At 39.4% G+C, this 15,154-nt stretch overlaps 1 protein-coding gene across 1 annotated transcript in view; it reads left to right on the top strand.

The window, feature by feature from the left end:
• Positions 1-13,965: 13,965 nt before the first annotated feature.
• The window catches only part of LOC127567999 (spectrin beta chain, non-erythrocytic 1-like), a 211,368-nt gene continuing 210,179 nt past the window's right edge, over positions 13,966-15,154 (top strand). Inside the window, 1 exon segment of the mRNA XM_052011244.1 lies at positions 13,966-14,686. The gene's annotated coding sequence lies outside the window, so the exon portion shown is untranslated.

Genomic DNA, 15,154 nt, shown 5'->3' with positions numbered 1-15,154 from the left:
AACTCTGACATAGGTAATATTACAGAGATGGATAAAGGCTGTCATTGTGGAAAAGATCTGCATCAGAAGCTCAGTTCAGAGTTAACTAGGATGTAAACATCTTTCACTCCTTGTCACAATGAACTGGGAATTTTACATCCCCAATGAGATATGAAATAATCTACTGTGTTCCAGTATGTACAGTGACAACTTGACTTCGATTTGCAGAGGAATTGTGGAGTGAAGATGAAACAGCATTAATTAACTTCTTCAAGCATTCACTGCAAGTCTCAAGAGCCTTTCAGTCTGTGCTCTTGGTACCTTAAAGTAATAGCTGATTCAGACACTGAAGTGAATCAAGATTGTTACAGAGACAAAGCAGACAGCCTGAACTTTTCATTTGCTGCACCAATACATGATTTTCTGATATGGGCTGCATGTAGCCAAAATCCCAGCTGGTATATACTGTAGCAGCCATCCTTGGGTAACAACTGGGTTCTATTTTACAGACATCCTTAAGTCAATTTTGTCTATAAGCCAGAAAATACATAAAAATCACTTGATATGGTAACCATACTCCACAGTATTGTAATGAATGGCATCAAAAATACATGACTGATAAGAAAGAACAATTATTAAAAGTGAAGAGGGAGAGGAACCTAGTTCTACCATTCGCAGGAATGAACATATGTACATACGTCAGGCTCCTGAATTTAATAACATTAAGGGAGTTCGTTCAGATGTACAGCTGACCCTAAGTCAGGCGTTCATAACCCAGTGATAGCCTGTATATAGAAAACATGTTGATGAGGGTTAAATGTTATATACTGGAGCAAATGTTCTAAGTACATCATCTTTATGCAGAGCCTTGCTCAGTTGAGCAGCATTTCTGGTAGTTACTGTTCAGTAGAATTATTGAATGGAAAATCTTGAAAAATATGTTCATAACTTCCCAATAAGCAACACATTATGCAACTATCATGTTTAGATTCAAAATAAAAATTGAAATACATTTGATAGCATATTGAAAAAGTAAGCAGACCCTTGCATCCAAAAATAAAAGTGGGCAAAGTTACTGGAGGAAGCCATACTCTGCAACTCATCTTTGTGCATTTTCTGCTGTTGTTAGGTTGCTCAAGTTATCTCATTCTCTAACAATAATCTCCACAACTGCTGTAAAAATATACACACACAACACACACCAAAACCAAAAATGTAGTTTTATCTGCAGAGAACTCTGCATCAAGGCATCCGTGACAGAGATCCGAGGGTATAAATACATCATCCAATGGAATAATCACATTAATTCGATCTTTGCTCACCGTTAGCTTGATTGCCAGAATTAGTAAGGAGACAAATATAATCACACCAGAAATGTAACAAAGATCCAGATCCTTTTCCAATATAAGTAGGGCAGCTGCCTCACAGCTCCAGCAATTCGGATTCAATCCTGACCTCTGCTGCTGTCTGCATGGAGTTTGCGCATTCTCCCCGTGACTGCGTTGGTTTTCTCCAGTTACCACCTATATCCCAAAGATGTGCAGGTTGGAAGTTTAATTGACCACTGTAAATTTCCCCTAGCATGCAGGAGAGTGGTAGAACCTGAAGGAGCAGTGGAGACAATAAAATGGATTTAGTGTAAGATTAATGCAACGAGTCAACATGGACTGAGTGGGCCAAAGGGCCTGTTTCCATGTTGCATCTGGAGCATGTCTCTATGAAAGGAGAACTTAACTTCATTTTCTCCAAATTAAATAATTTGCTTGTCTTGAATTGTCAGTTGCTTTAACAAATGATTTTAAAATACACAAACAAATTAACTTTCAGTTGTGAACTTCTGCAAATTTGGTCTTTTGTCCTATTGATCTTTCTTCCAAGAAAATTTCACAACTTACTGGCTATTTTGTATGGTGTTACCTACTAAAGTGAGAAACTTTGGTGTTCAATCCGCCACAGTATCTACTTTTCTACTAAATAGTAAACCAGATTTCAATAGAGAGTGAACAGCCAACAGTAACAATTGGCAGCAGTTCAAAGAAAGTGCTGCAAAAACTTCTTGTACTTTTTTTTGTTTTTGTTTAAAATTCCTGGCACACAGTGCATACAAAACGTTTCCCGTATGTGCATTGCATACGAATGGAGGTAAGGTAGATGCCTAGCAATCACTCGCAAACAATAATTTACCCCAATTTTAACTCCTATAAATAAGCCTCATTTAGAGGAAGCAGAGAAAAGAATACCTTGAGCACCGGATCACAGAAAAAAAATTCTCTGAAAGAGAACTCATCAAAAGGCATGAAGTTATCGTTATCGTTTCAAAACCTGGAGATGTTCCAGAGCAAGTTAGAATCATGGTGTAATGGGAAAAAAAGTAATGTAATGGCAATCGTCTTGGAACACTTTTAAGAGAAAGCAAGTCCCAGTGAACAAGGCAAACTCATTGGGGCCCAATGCCAATCAAATGCACAATAGCTGATAGTACATCAGTATCTATTTTAAGTATTGTGTAATTTTCTGTTAGATTCTTGAACAAGGAAGAGCTAGAGAGGGATTTTGTTGCCCATGTCAAAAGCTGCATGGACATCAATTGGTTAATGCACTATGCCCCTAGTTATATTGAAATCAGTCTCGAAATTCTAGTGTATCTGAATGTGAAGACAATTGGTCTCTGCAGTATGGATGCTAACAACTATTTTGATTTTGGGTCCTTGAAGTGAGATTGCATATATTTGAAACTGGTAATATGCTGCCCAGGACTGAGGATTGGGGCCAGGAAGATCAGTTCCTGAAGAGTGGCAATGAGGAGTGGTGGGCGAATTGGATATTCAGGCCTCAAGTAAAAAAATTATTGAGGGCTGGGGAAATGGGACCAATTAAGCAGTGAGAGGCAGGGGTCAGATGAAGAATAAAAACAATTGCTGGAGGAGCATCATGGCCACAGGGGGGTGGTGGTGGTCTCAGGTACCACGAGAGAAGTGGGGATGGAGGGGAGGGGATTAAACTGATCAACGGGTGGGCTGATGGATTGATTCCATGTGAGGGTCATAGGGTCATAGAGTACTACAGCACAGAAACATAAAGGATCAGAAGCAAGTGTGGGATGTAGGGTCTCAATCCAGAACTTTGTTGTGAAAATTTGGTTATCCTGAGAAACCAAAGATGTTTGTTCACAGGTCAATTGGGTCTAGTTTCCCCCAACGGTCCCAAGAGAATGCATAGGCAGTATCATTATCCCAAGGACAACTTATGTGGAAAATCACATCAGAAATGCACGGTTGAATCACTCCAGGAAGCACATAGTTGAACTTGCAAAATGATTTGCAAAACCCAGAAATGGTTGTTACTGCATTTCACTCAGATATTACATGAAACAATCATTTTTCTTGATTGTTTTCAGTGGTACAGATGGGCAGAACCTTGATTAGAGAAATTCATGCAATCATGGGCAGATTGGTAATGGTCCGGGGGGTGTAATTTATTCAAGATGATTGGAGATGAAAGGGATTGGACAGCAGTGAAAACAATTTTTTTTTTAAAAAGGAAAACAATGTTGAAAGAAATACAGAGTCATGTATCCAAGTTTGTAGGAGACACAAAGTTAAGAGCTCATGAAGTTAACGGATAAATGAAGGAAGTTCCAAACAGATACATGCAGATTAAGTAAATGAAAAGAGCAATAGCAGATGGAGTTCAATGTATTGGAAAGTGAGTTGTGTTCTTACTATTTGGCGAAATTTTAAAAATATTTCAGTTCAATTTTTCAGTGACACCAACTTGGCTGCAAGATCATTTTAAACTACTGGGTTCCTCCCATTAGCAGCTGATTATATCAAAGATATCAAGCCTTTTGTTTTAGCTCCAAAAATAGATATTTAAAAAATCCTCTGGGAAATGTCATGAACAATGAGGATTAGTAGTTGTTTATTTTGTATGAAAACAAAAAAGCACAGACAATTAAAGCTTTGGTCTTCCATGAAGTTTTTTTTTAACCATTTTGAAAATTTTTTACTGAAGACTGTATAATTTGTCCTGCTCATTAATATCCTTCTTAGTGCTTTAAGGCATGAATTTCAATCAAAAAACAAACTAAGTAAGAGGAGTGGTGTTGGGATGGTGCCTGACTGTTCATAGGATCTGGAAGAATCAGGAAAAAGGCTGACAGGCACAAATGCAGTGAGGGATGCATGACTATCCAACAAATGATACAGTCTGTTTGCATTTTATATTTCCTGATCTGCATTCTGCTGGAAGGTTGCTACACATTAACCACCAAACTTACCAACTCAAGTCACCCCAACATTAGATCTCATAAACTGCCATCACATCAGTTTGCCAAATTCGAGATACCCAATCCTGCTTCACCTTACCAATAAAAGGGAGTTCGCCCACTTCCAGAATCCTTCACTATACTCAGATCCTTAGTAAACCACTGCTTCAAAACAATATTATCTAGTTCTTCCGTCTCCCAGATCTCAAAATCCAAATTTGGAGGGAACAGCATATCAACTAATTCAGTACAGAACAGTTGAACTGCATTCGAAGTGCCTTTCACTCACTGCTTCATCAATTTGAAAATTACAACAAAGTTGTAAAGATTACAAAAGTCCCTTGACAGTATTTTCCATAATTATAACTATTTTAAGGACAAGGCAAGATTTAATATATTTTTGTAAAGTTGTATACTCCAATGGCTTTCAAGATCTAGGTGTGGTCAGTTAGGCTATCTGTCAACTTAAACTTATGAACTTGGTTGGCCTCCCAAATGAAAACAATGGAGGAAACTTGTTCTTGATGTTGATTATGAGGCACATCATAATCCTTTAGCTGAAGAATGAATTCTGTAGGGTTGGTACGTGATCACAGATACTTAGGGAGACAATCACTAATGAAAGTAACATGTACACACCCCAGCTATAATAGAAGCTATTTACAAAATATGTGGGAACATTTCTAAATCTAATAACCCAAGACATAACAAAAGGAAAGAACACACAATAGGTCAGAGTGAATAGACCAACAAAAAGAAATCTCATTTAATATCAAAGATATGAGAGCTTGTTACATTTTTGTAATATTGAGACTAATATACTGTATAACCAAATCAATCCTGAAATTGATACGAATATAACCAAATATATAACCAAATCAATGTGTGAGCATTGGTGCACATTGTAACCTGATATGAATAAGAGTTATTGTCCATTTATGTCATTAAAGGCCAGGTTTTGCTTCCATGCAGAGTCCATTACTACAATCAAAACTGGTCGGGACTTAAAATCCTTGAGGCCATTGTCTCAGCGCTTGGGTAGGAGAGTGCCAATGTACCAGACAAGCCCAGACTGGACCTATTAGGCCCCAGTCTTCTCTAAATCTCCAGCCACTTCTTAAAAGGCTGCTGACAGTAAAGAGGTAAAATATGGAGACAAAGGTATCCAAAACAATGAATTCAGGAGGGCTAATTCCAACTGTATCTGAAAATGGTCATGGCAATCATGATGTGCAATTGATTACACTGTGACCATTGAATGTTTTGCTGGCAGAATGCCAGTTTGGCACAATCTTCTCATCATAATGATTTTTTGCCTGTAGTTATCCAAAAGAAGTGCATGATCATCCTTCTTTGGATAACTCTAGTGGGTGTTACCTGCATGCATGCTGAGCCTCAGTGATGAGTCTTGCAGGACACACAGCACAACGTAGTGCATGCACATCAAACGGTATTTTCAAACTGAAATGGCCTTCATTGAACCCAAAGGATGTGTGCATCCATCAGTCATGTCATATCTTAGCTACTCATTCAGATAGTGACATTGCACATATCTGTAAGGATAAAAGAGCTGTGATCATGGAGAGATCAGGCAAAAGTGCACTGCCTCTGGGATAGGAGGCAAGGATAATATGGATGCCAGCTTTACACACAGGATTAGCAGTAGAGGACTCACATATAGACTTTGATAGGATAAACTGATGGGTGTAACCGCCAAATGCTCAATGCATTGGGAAAGTCAGAAAATCCAAGTTTAAATTTTAGGAGCACAGAGAGTCTAGCACCAACTTAGTACAGGGCTGTGGGAAGAACTAAGCACATGATTTGGACCTATTAACTATGGAATGGTCTCCAGTGGACAGAGCTTGGAGCACATGCTTTCTAGCATGGAACTGGTACGCTAGCACAAACTGAGATGTTGTGTACAATGGTTTATTAAATTCATGGAAAACAGATACAAAAGGCTTTCCTTCCCCAGTTCCGTCAATGTCAACTCAGAAAGGTAGTGATTTGTGTGTTGGGGGCAGCGTGGTGAGAGAAGGGAAGGTACAGTTGATTGGAACTTCATTGGAACTGGAAATCAGAACTTTTTTAGTTGTGTTGGGACATCACTGGGGGTTAGGGGGTGATGCAAAGTTACAGTCAGCTGAGAATTGGTGGGGATAGGGATGGAAAGAGAGAGGGGCTAAAGTCAGGGGGTATGATCAGCTGGGTGCCCAGTTGCAGTAGGGATGAAGGACATTTATGGTAAGTGTTGGGGAAGGGACAGAATGGCAGATGATAGAGCGAGGAACAAGTACAAATCCTGACAAGGCCCAACCTGCAGGAAAATCCATACACTGTATGAATCAAACAGACACCTTTTAAGTGATGCCAAAGTAGACCTCACCTAACAAGTGAAAGCCTTCACAGAAGTGACTTCAAAACATGTATTGCTTGTTGTTTGACTTCATTGGATGTGTCTGGATGCCTCTATTCCTCTAGCAACATGGCTTTTGATGGCATTTCTAGGCAAAGCATAGAAAAGATTTTCTTTGCCAAACTTGATAGATGGGAAAAAGCAATGTATTCTAAATATATTAGGTAGAAATGTGAGCAAGCAGAATATAGGGCTACAGAGACAGATCTTCAAGAGGAAAAACTTACAAAATAGAACTATATATGGTTGTTTGGAAAAAACTTGATAACCTGCTGAACATAAAGGGTATCAAAAAAGTTTAGGGATATGTTATGGAGTAGTATAGCAGCAGTAGATTGCTTGATGTACAGGTTACCAAGGAGAGATATTATATTGTAAAGGAGTACCCCAGAAATAGTGCCAAGTCCACGTTTGGTCTTGATATAGTTGTTAGATTTGGGCACAAGATTAAATAGGGAACTTGGCCAACATCATGCAGGAATATGGAACTGAATAAGCATATGATCAAGTAGAATATAGAAACGTACCAGTTAATTTTGTGGAATTATGAATGGTCACATTTTGAGGAAAAGAATGAGATGTCAGCTTAATGGAGTGATCCAGAAGAATACAGATAAAGAAAGTGAACTTGCAAGGCAAGCAGTAAAACTACAAGAGCACTAGACTTGTATTAACGTAATGACTTATGTTGAAAAAAAATCTCCCAAATTTCTGCTCCACAGCAGCATTAATCAGACAAGAGAAGGAGTATGGGGCAGATAGCCAAAGCTTCATTAAATAGAGAGGTTTTAAATAACATTTTGAAGTTCAATGGAAAGGAAAAGGCACCTACACAGTTGATGATATGGCTGACTAAAGGTGGAGTGATTAAACTTATGGAAGTGCCAGAAGCTAGAGAAATGGAGTAGAGAGAATTTATGCTGAAGAATAGTATAGAGATACAGAGGAACAAGATATGTGGCAGATACATGGTTGGAAGCTCACCTTATAGTCAAACATGAAACCAAGTACGTAAAAAGTTTTTGTTATGATGATACATGGTATAAGCAAAAATATGATAAATTTGTCCATAAGACTTGAGCAGATCTGTGAAGGTATGGGTACCCCACTGCAGAAAGGACATTGAAGTTACAACAACCTACAGCATGAATTCAGATGGTTGATGCAATCATGACAAACTCTATGAAGAGAGACTCAAGATAATCAGTACTATTTCTGCTAAAGAAATTAAGGGAATTATCAAATGTTTTCAAAGAGATTAATTTGGAATAATTGGCAATTTACCACGAGCTGTCATCAATATAACATGTCGGTAAAACAGCAAGAATGAATATGAAGAGAAAATTTGTTCTGCAGGAATGTTAGTAGATGGATTAAGTGTACCACAGAGGGTAGATAAGACAGAGACATCACATATTTTAAAGGACCCGTAGGTTAGCATATAAAAGTTGCCACAGGACCATGGTTAAATACAGGGCAATAGATTAGTTTTGACTTGCTCTAAGAAGCACCCACACAGACAAATAGATTAATTTGGCTAGATTGCTGCTGTAATCCATTGCTGTAAAATTATGCATTGTAATAATGAACGGTCAGAATTAAGACAGACTTGTTCAAAACTTCAAGTCAAAGATAAATTTATGATCAATTAGCAGAAAATAAAACAAGCGAGGGAACCTCAATTTGTCTGTATGCAACAAGCTTTAGGAAGTTGTGGCATTTCAGGTGCTTGTGTTCAGGTGATGTTGTAAACAGTGTTAAGGGTGAGCTTTCATAACAATTTCAACAGTCTGTGAAGATTTATTCTGCAAGCAGCACAAATATGGTGTTGCTTGAAATTTCTAGTGTTTTTTTCAGCTGTACGTTTCTTAACTTCATTTAGCAAAGATTCTACAGGGATTTTTATCAATATTCAGCTAGTAGAAGATTTCTGCTCAGACATTCAGCTGCAAACTAAACTGGGTTACATCTTAAAATAAGTATATTTCCCAGGAGACATAGAATAGGCTAGCTCAAAGCTGGAAACAATGACATCACTTCCTCTATGTCATTGCCTGCACTCAGTTGTTTACATGTACAAAAATTAAATCTCATCACACTCTAGGAACTGCTGCATACTATCACAGGACAGGACATCAAGATTTTTTGGAGACTCCTCCCCACAAATAAAGGCATTCCTTATTAAATATATTGTGGGAATGATTGACTACATTCCATAAAAAAATTTACATATCTCAACATTTTCTCTTTCTTTACCCTTAGCATTACCATGAAATAATTACCCTTATACAGTATAAAAATGCTAAAGGCAAATTTAAATGTCTAAATTTTAGAGATGAACTGGAGCTTGAAATGTTAATTTTTGCTCAATTGTAGATTCTGCCTAAATGAAGTAAAATACCTCATGTACGTATTCTCATGAAAATAAATGATAAGGAAGACAATGTTATGTGGACAAGGGAACGTACTGAAGGATTTTAGTAATCATCTTAAGCATGTGGGAACCACAGGGGAAGGCTTTATTGGATTTCCAGTTCTCAAATTTAAAACTCTTCCTTGCAGGTACTACGAGGAAGATTAAAATGTTCATGACTATCAAATAGATTAATGACAAGACCTAAATTATTGTCTCCCATAGCAGTTAATACACTTCTATTTTAATTTTTCTGGGCTGTAATGCAGTTTTCTGAAGTGCTTTTTTCTTTTTCTACCTTCCAGTTTCATACAATGAGACAATGTCCATCTCCAGTTCCTTCCTCTAATGACAGGTTATCATATTTGCTTCTCACCTTACCTCCTATTCAGCTTTGGTTATTCACCAGCTGTAGTACTCCAGAACTAGTGACACCGCCAGCCAAAATGTTCCAGTAGTTTTAACAGTGGCATCTGTCCAATAATGTGAAATATCCTACAGTTACACACAATCTACAAAAAGCAGGGCAAATTCAATCGGACCAATTACTGCAGAGTCCACTATCAACTAGAAGGTGTCACTGACAGTACTATTGAGTGACACTTATTTTCTAATAACTGCTCACTGATGTCGAATTTGGGATTTTCCAGAACAAGTCTGCACCAGACTTCAGTATAGCTTTGGGCCAAACATGGATGAAAGAGCAGAATTCCAGAGACAAGGCGAAAGTGACTGCACTTGACATTAAAGCAGCATTTGACCAAGTTTGGCACTAAAAAGTCCAGATAAAACCAAAGTCAATGGTCATCAAGAGGGAAATAGTTCAGTGGTGGTATCGTCACGTGCAAAGGAAGATGGTTATGATTGCTGGATGTGAATCATCCTGCCCTGGCAGGAGATCTTCAGGGCAGGGTTCCAGGTCCAAACATTTTCAGCTGCTTTATCAACGACCTTCCTTTCTCAGAGTCAGAAGCGGTGGAGTTTGCTGATGACTGCTCAATGTTCAATTCCATTTTTAACTCCTCACCAAACGAAGATCATGCCCGCATGTAGCAAGACCTAGACATGTTGAGACCTGGGCTGATAAGTGTCAAATAACACTCATGTCACTAAATTGCCAGTCAATGATCTCCAGTTTTTACCACATACCCCAGATATTCAGAGACATCAGCATTACCAAGCTCCCCTCACTCCCCCACCAAACATCCACATCCTGGGGGGTCACCACTGACACCACAAAGTCTTTCCAGCATCTACAAGGCCCAAGTCAGGAGCACAATGGAATACTTACTACTTCCTTAGAAGCTCCAAAAACACTCAAGTGGTCTTGACATTATCCAGGACAAATCGGTCCACTTACATCTACCCTATCCACGACCTTAAACGTTCATTTCCTTCTCCGCTGATGCTTTGTGGCTGCAGGGTGTACTATCCACAAAATACACTGCAGTTAATCAGCTGGGCTATTCCAGAAGTACTTCTCTTGCCTTTTACCACCAAGTACAAGGGCAGCAAGCACCTGAAAATACCATCATCTGCACAAGCCCAAAAAATGTCACACCCCATCCTGGCCTGGAAATATAAATTGCTTATCTGTGGGCCTACCTTCACCAACACTACTGCAGTGGTTGAAGACAGTAGCTCACCACCACTTTCTCAAGGGCAATTTGAGAAGGACAACAAATACTACCTTGCCAGTGGCACCAAATTCTGAAACACAGAGCACAGGAACAGACCATTCAGGTCATGATACCTGTACCAACCATGATGCCCAATTTAAACCATTCCCATCAGCCTGTACATGCTCTGTATCCTTCCATGCCCGGCCTGTTGATGTGCCTGCCTAAATGCCTCTTAAACATTGTTATTGTATCTGCTTCCACCACCTCCCCTGGCAGCTTGTCAGGGCACTTGTCACTCTCTGTGTAAAAAAAATTGCCTCGCCAATCTCCTTTAAACCTCCCCTTCTCGTCTTATGCTGCTGAGTATCTAACATTTACACCCTGGGAAAAAGACTATCTATCCTATCTATACCTTTCCTAATTTTATATGCTTCTATTAGGTCATCCCCCAGCCTCCAACACTCCAGAGAAAACAATCCAAGTTTTTCCAACCTCTCATAGCCAATATTCTTTAATCCAGGCAACATCCTTGTGAACCACTTCTGCACCCTCTCCAAAGCCACCTTATGCAGTACTTCCTGTAATGTGGCAACTAGGAACTACACACAATACTCCAAATACGGCCTAACCAAAGTTTTATACACCTGCAACATGACTTCCCAACTTTTTTACTAAACAGTCTGACCAATGAAGGCAAGCATGCCGTACACCTTTTTTACCACTCTGTCCACTTGAGTTGCCACTTTCAATGCTCCCAAGGGTCCTGCCATTTACTGTATACTTTCCTTATTCATTTGACCTCCCCAAAATGCAACATCTTTCACAGTCTGGATTAAACTCCATCTGCCATTTCTCCACCCACATTTCCAATTGTTCTACATCCTGCTGTATTCTTTGACAACCTTCCTCACTATTCATAACTCAGCTAATTTTTGAACATGACTAAGTTTTTAAAAATCCGATTCTCACAAATCTTTTTAGCTCTCCAGTTTCCAAACTAGTCCAAAATTAATTCATATTGTCTGGATATCAAATCGACACAAGAATTCTTGGAGTGTCCATTATTTTATGATCAGTATTCATCATGAAATCTAAAAAGTCACACAAAAAAAAACTGGAAATACTCCACTGGTTTTTTTGAACACATGGTTGAATGGAAAGAACAGGGATGAGAATAGCATGAAATTTTTGACTGGAGAAATATTTGGAGGCAGGATGAAACATTCTCAGGTGATCGGGAGATAAAGTCATTAGATCATTTTCCAACTCCCAAAAAACTTGATTATCCAATGAAATTAAAATATTTATATTACCTGAAAAATGTTTTCATTTATTGTATACAAAATTTCTGGAATATGATACAGCAAATGATAACCAACTGACTGTCTTCAACACACAGAATTTGAGATTCTGCTAAGAACAAATTTATTTATCACTTTATTTGTTGAGCTCTAATATACGAACTCGTAAATGGAGACATAAGTGAGAAAGTCTTAAAGATTTTAATGAGTTCCCATCATGAAAAAGCAACGTGGCCTTCCTTTTGACATCTTAATCTTTTGTCAATGCAAAACCTATCATGAGAAGCTACAAAGCTGAATTGAAAACAAAGTCATGAAAACTGTAATTTTGTCAACTGACTAATGTCCTTCTGGTAATGGAACATGCCTCCCCTACCTGATCTTATCTATACATGGCCCTTGTCCAGGCTCCTTGGATAGCTCTTTGCTACTCAGCTATATAAACGTTAACTAATCAGACAAACAATGCGAGAATGACAATAATGCAGTTTTACTGGCTTTTCTCTTGACTCTCAACTAACTTGACTCTTTACTGGCTTCTCATCTGAAGCAGAATAAAGTTATCCTCCTTTATTTTCCTTCAATCTGGTAATTGTGTACTGTTCTACTAAAAGAAATTATGTTTGTAAAACAAAAATAGATTAGTTCTGTTTTTTGAGATTTATGAGAATAAGGATAACCTAGTCCTTCATGAATCATCAACAGTTAAAAAGAAGGGAAAACATTAAAAATGGTCACTCTCATATAAGTTAGAGACTGGCTGTATATAAAGTTACTTCAAGAGTGTCATTTTCCTGAATCTGGAACACGCACCTTTTTCGTACACTGATTGCTAGGATATCCTACCAGCTTCAGGCAGATCATCCTTCATATTATTTCCTTTTAATATTGTTAAATTTCCCTTGGAAATAGTTGGATGCTTGTTTTATACAAGTATAGATAAGAAATTATAAACTCAATCACAATTCAACTCATGTCCCACCAAAAAAAACTTTCTCCAAACTGATGATTTTTCCTTTGAGTTAATGGCACAACAATCATCTCAAGAAGCTCCAGGGTGGAAAATACAGAACATAACATTCATCTGCCACGAGTCTAATGTGCCCCAAAGTAGAAGACTTCTGCAGCAATAACAATTAACTAAAAAAAGAGATTTAAAAGGAAAATATTTCTTAATGGCAGATAAAAATCCCGAGTGAAAAAGGATCCCATAGGAGACTAGTTTACTTTTGACCAAGTTAGTGTAGTAATTTAAGTTCTGTTCTATATATGCCAAGTGTTTAAGTTTGAGATATTCATTTACAAATAGCACACAATTCTTGGAATATTAATTTACCTTATACAGTTAGTACTAATTTCTGAGTCATTTGCTATTAGAACCAATGTATTTCGTACGACTAGGCATTAAGTCAACAACTTCTTACTGGTGTTTTGTCATTTAGTTGCCCATTTGGCAAAATACTGACCAAATGAACAGATCTCATAGAATGTTGAATGCCTTCAAGGGTGTGCCTACAAACACAGTTGAAGTATTTAGAGATTTTAACTTTGAATCCAATTATTTCCAGTTTTGATTTTCAAAGTACAGGTATTTTCAACTCTAATGTTTTGCCTCTCCATAGAGACTTGCCTCAGAAAACTTTAAATAGGTTAGGTGGATAGTCTCCAACTCCACTTTAAAAAGTCGATAAGATAAAATCTGTTTCTTTTTCTGCATCACCCAATCCCCAACTAATATCCCAAATCACGGCTTCCTTCTGCTGTTTTGTTATCTGTAGCCTAAACAGCACTTCACCCAAAAAAATCCTAATTTTTAACTATTTTTAGCACAAAATGAAGGAAAGCACCCAAAAATACCACTGATAAAAAGTATAGTACTCGATGCCTAGTCTCAGAACGAGCCAATTCATTGAACGATCCGTTTGAAAACACCTCAAAAACTCTGACGGAATCCTACTGGATCTTCAGTGAGCGATGACCAGTTCTGTGATTTTTCACGCTGTTCGATAAAGTTTCACACAACCCTGGCAGATCCCCCCAGGGGACAACCTTTGGGGCGGGGGGGGGGGGTTGATTTCAGGAAAGGTTAAAGAGAAACCGCGGAAATTGTTCCACTCTCCGTGCCGTCCCTCTCCCTCCGGTTGGATTTGTCTTATTTTCTGTTTAGTCGCTAAGTCCCCCCCATGCATTCTGTCCTTGCGGACGGCAGATCGCCCCCCCCCCCCCCCGGGGCTGAGGGCGCCTCCACCTCAAGCCGCAATCCCTCACGTTACTCCCTCCGCCGCCAGCAGCACGGTTTATCCCTCCGCCGTCTCTTCGAGCTCCGTCCCCTTACAGCCAACCTCGGGTGATCCGTGGCGGGGTGCAGCGGGCCGCTGGCTACAAGGTGACTGCAGAACCTCGCCCAGGGACTCGCTCTCCGTGCCCAGCTCTGGCCAAGTGTGGGATGCGGGCTGGTGGAGCGGATTATTTTGTTGGATGGAGTGAGGTGACGCTAGCGTTGTCCCCGCCTCCCCCTAGCCCAGCCCAGCCCGGCTCGGCCCTCCACTCTCATCCCCTCCCCTCCAGCCTGTGTCAGCGCCCAGTCAATCAGTGCCTCAGCTTTTGCTTCACGGTGCGGGTTCTTCCACCCCGAGCTCTCGCTCCCGCAGCTTCACATTACTCGCTTCTCCTCTCTGGGCAAAGGTACGTAGTTTTACTGGTAGAGAGGAGGAATAAGTGGCAGACAAGCTGTGATCTGAGCCGTTATGTAAATAATCTTGGGTGCATTGCAAAGAAAAATATAATTTCTGATTCATTTTAAAGAAATCCGAAGGTGAAACGGAGAGCAGCCCGATGTGGGAATATCCGCGGTTCTGACAGTGTCTCTGACACCGTTACCGGAGCCGATGGAATTGTTTAACGTGTAACTCAGCACAGGGCTTGAGAATGTGTTTTGCTGGGTGTTTTGTTTTGGAGGAGAGTGTGAGGGGTTAATGATCTGGGGTCTGAATGCGAATCGTTGTACTGTTTTCAGACTTGTAGGAAACAATGGTTTATGTTTTTTCCCCCCACATTGAAATATCAGTCTAACGGTACAGATGCAAATAGGCGTGGCCGTGCGGATCTCGGCTGCAAGCGGAACAAGAGCTGTTGAATGCGCGAAAAAAACAC

This window comes from Pristis pectinata, chromosome 3 (assembly GCF_009764475.1).
Source record: "Pristis pectinata isolate sPriPec2 chromosome 3, sPriPec2.1.pri, whole genome shotgun sequence".
NCBI lineage: Eukaryota > Metazoa > Chordata > Chondrichthyes > Rhinopristiformes > Pristidae > Pristis > Pristis pectinata.
This window is presented reverse-complemented; position numbering and strand designations above follow the sequence as displayed.